This window comes from Belonocnema kinseyi, chromosome 5 (genome assembly GCF_010883055.1).
Source record: "Belonocnema kinseyi isolate 2016_QV_RU_SX_M_011 chromosome 5, B_treatae_v1, whole genome shotgun sequence".
Classification (NCBI taxonomy): Eukaryota; Metazoa; Arthropoda; class Insecta; order Hymenoptera; family Cynipidae; genus Belonocnema; species Belonocnema kinseyi.
Window position 1 is genome coordinate 111,492,880 of NC_046661.1, and position 4,223 is coordinate 111,497,102.

Genomic DNA, 4,223 nt, shown 5'->3' on the forward strand with positions numbered 1-4,223 from the left:
TGCTGGTCAAACCCCTCCCCTCTTCCAACGTCTCGTGGGTGCAGGAAGGCACCACTTTGACCACTCATAGAAATAGTTTTGGTCAAACCCCTACCCCTTTCCAAGGTAGCGTGTGGGCGGGAAGTCGCCCCTTTGACTGGTTACACAAATCATGTTTGTGAAGCCTTTACCTTTTTCCGACGTCTCGTGGGAATGGGAAGGCACAACTTTCTGCCGGTTCTCAGAAATAATGTTAACGAGAGCCCTGCGACTGCTCGCAGCAATAATCTTATGTAGAATAACAATAACAATATAATAATGCAATAAAAATGTAATAAAGAATGTCATGAAAATTTAATAATATACAATAGCGTTATGCATTAATTCACCGGCAGAGCGTCCTCTGCGTTACAAGAAATATGATACAAAATGGATAAAATAATTAATGTCATTGATTTTCTAGGAATCAAGTAAATGCTTGGTTCATAAATGAGAAAAAAAGCAAAAACAACGAAATTTGTAGAAGAAAGTTGAATTTTCAACTCACAAAAATGAATTTTTTACCCCGAGGACAAAATTGTAACAAACCACTTGAATTCTCATCCAAATAAGATGAATTCATTAAAATATTTGAACTTTCATCCTACATGGTTGCAACAAAATTGAAGAAATTTTCAAACAAAGAAGATTACGATTTAACCAAAAGCAGTTAAATTTTCAAGCAGAAAAGGCGAAATTTGTAGAAAACAGTTGAATTTTCATTCATAAAAGTTGAGTTCTCAACAAAAAAGTTGATTCTCAACCCAGAAAATTCACTTTTCTACCATAAATGATTTTTTTAAGTGGTTAAACTTTAAACCAAGTAGTGTATTTATAAAAAAAAATTAATAAATAAATACGAACATCATGTTGTGCATCCTATTAAAAAGTGAATAATAACAAACTTTGGTATCTTTTTTGGTTGGGCAACTTTTGTAACATTATTTTTACTCGTATCCTGCTTTGTTTTGTCACAATTTTAATTTTTTTATTTTCATGTTAATTTTCACAATTAAAACAAAAACTAGTCCCTTTATATTTTTTCGCATCTTGCATAGTTTGAATGCAAAATGAAATTTTGTATTTTTCATTATTTTTTTTTATTCATCTCTCTTTTGTTAAAAATGTAACTACTCCATTTTTAGAAAATTAATCTTGGCGGCTGAAAAATCAACTTTTGGGTAGCATCTTCAACTATTTTGTTAGGAATTAATTTTTGTTTGTGAATATTTACAATTTTTTTAAAAATTGATTTTTGGTTAACAATTGATCTTTTAAATTAAAAACTAATATTTTCTAGTTAAAAATTTTATTTGTGATTGAGAATTCAAGTAATTTCTTAGAAATTTGTATTTTTTGCAGAAAATTAATTTTCTTGTCTAAAAATGCGCCATTTTTTTGGTAAAGAATGCAACTTTTTGATTGAAAATAATATGTTTTGTTTAAGGATTCAACTATTTGATTAAAAAATCATCTTTTTGGTTGAAATATCAACTATTACAAGTTTCGTTAGGAATTCATCTAGTTTTGATGAAAAATGAACCACTTGGTTTAAAATTAAAGTACTTTTTTAAAACTGCATTTGTGTATTCTCATATCGTCTGTATATAGGATAACTTTTGAAAGACTAATTGGAATCGCTTGTGCTTTCACACACAGTTTTACTGACTAAAGGGAAAGGTCTAGTTCATTAACCAGCTATTTTGTATAGAAATTCAAAAAGAGAATTTAAAAATTTTTGAGACCATTTTTTCATATTTAAAAATTCAATGTACGGCGTTTCGTAGTACTCGGGAAGTCGCACAAGTTATCCTTGAAACTTTTTTCGATTAAAAGAAAATTTTCTCAGTTCTAGCATTTGCAAAATTTAAAAAAAATGGAAATTGTAAGCCAAATAACGCAATATATGGAAAAGTCAAGGAAAGAAAAACGTTATTATTCATTTTTTGATAGAACGCGTAGATTTTGTTTTAATCATAAAAAACATTGAAAATAAAAAATGTTGGAAAATGACACAAGGCACAAAACAAAACTAATAGACAAAGTTTTTCATCCAAAAAGGATTTACGAATTTGTTATTACTTATTTTTAGATATCAGAGTAGATTTTCCTTTAATCGTAAGAAATAAGAATAAAAATATTTCTTTTAAAAGGACACAAATGATGAAAAAAAATGAAAAGACAAAAGATGTTTAACCAAAAAGGATCTACAAATTTGTTATTAACTTTTTTTAAAGGACTGGGTTAGAAATACAAAAATTCATATTTTGGAAAATCAACACAAGCTACAATCACATTTTATTAAACAATATTTTTCGCTTAAATGACATCTGCAAATTTTTATAGAATCACCACTTCACATTGACAATAATCAAATTTAATTGATGAAAAAACGACACAAGTTGCAATAAAATGTTTCATAACAAAATGGTTTCTTATAGGATGCGCACTTTTTCAAAATAAAAACAAGACAATGAAAATACGTATGTTCAAATACCAATGCATATTATGAATTGTAATAATATAAATTTATTGAAATTATACATATTTCAAGGTAGTTGAAAATATAATTTAATAAAAAATAAGAAACAAATATGAAAGTAATCATTAAAAATAAAATTTGTACTTTATTTTGCAATATCTGAAAAAGCAGCCCCATACCGATGTACAGAAATAAGTATAATAAAAACAATATACATTTGATATAATAGAGTAAAATATAGTGTAGAAAAGTTCGAATTTTTGACAAAATCGTGTGCAATTAAGCACGAGATACACGATAAGAATTTGTACGTTAAAGCCAAAGGAGCTTTAACAAAAGAGAATTTGCAGCCACCAAAATACAGTTATCCGTACTTTGACCTTTAGTTTTAAAGAACATGTGCACAAATTTGGGGAAAGTACAAAGAACGAGCGCTTAATGTTGAAAGTTCAACTGTTTTTGGTCGAATTTGAACCTTTTTTGCTTAACATTCCAACAATTTGTTATGAATGCATCTTTGTGAAAAATTCGTCACTTTTGCTTAAAAGATCAAGTATTTCTATTGAAAATCCAACTATTTCACCCTTTTTAAAAGAATTTGATCTACCTTACTTTTGTGTTTGGGGGGGGGGGAGGGGCACACTCGTTAACAGGGGGTTGGCTCAAAAATTGTATTTGGTATATGAACGGCCCCTTAGGTAAGGCGCGAAAAAATTCCATAAAAAGAGAGAATTGTCTAATATTAGATAAATAATGAAAGTCTACACATAATAATACGTTGCTTGCATTTTGTGTTTCAAATCTTATTTTCGTAACCAGGAAAATATAATTGAAAATGGTATATAATGTCTTACTTAGTTTCGAAAAGAGAATCAATTTTATGTCCTGTCTACTGCACTGACACAAAAATACTGAGAAAACATCTCGTAATTTTCATACCATGCATAAATTATTATTTTTTTGTAATTAACGTGTCAGCAAATCTGGCCTATCATTATGCACCTGCAAGTCGCATTCGTGAATTGCAAAATTTTCTTTAAAGCAGAATACCAACTCAGTTTTTCTGTAAGGAAATTTATTACCTTTGATTATTTCTCTTTATATTATAATTTTATTTTTATTCGATGCCAGATTAAAAACAATTTTTATATGATTAATATAATTTTCAATCCTCAACAGATGATATTTTTTTTTTTGTTAATTCAATATTATTAGCTGATTAATTTGTTATTAATAATTATTTATTCAGAATATTTGAAAATTATACAAAATAAATCCAATATGAAGAAACTTACAGTTTTACGAAACCCAAAATTAAAGTATTGAAAGTTTAAAATTAATTTCAAGTTCAACAAGCTTTTTATGGTGGCTTATCTAATGAATATAATAATAATTATAATTAATTCAATTATACTTAATTTATTACATATTGTCAACTTTTATTTGATGATTATATAATTTCGCATTTTTTATTTACATAATAAAAGAAACAAAATTAATTTATTACTTGTCTTGAAATATAAATGTCATTAATGACAATTAAATGCGATTTTTTAATTTTAAAAACAAGTGCTGTTTACGGCGCACATACATTTTTAAATTGTAGTATGATCTTAGTTATTCTATAAAAAATCCTGTTATGATGATATAATTTGCATAAAGCAGAGTCAGAAACTACGATGTTTACTCTCTCCGATTTCTTAATTATTGGTTAAAAATTTTG

The 4,223-nt window shown here is 27.4% G+C and overlaps 1 protein-coding gene across 2 annotated transcripts in view; it reads right to left on the reverse strand.

Annotated features, from left to right (window-relative positions):
• LOC117172818 (alpha-tocopherol transfer protein-like) overlaps window positions 1-3,399 on the reverse strand; it is a 33,773-nt gene extending 30,374 nt beyond the window's left edge. For both annotated transcript variants that reach the window (XM_033361063.1, XM_033361062.1), the window contains exon 1: window positions 3,355-3,399. The gene's annotated coding sequence lies outside the window, so the exon portion shown is untranslated. The remainder of the gene's footprint in view (window positions 1-3,354) is intronic.
• Between the last annotated feature and the right edge of the window lie 824 nt (window positions 3,400-4,223).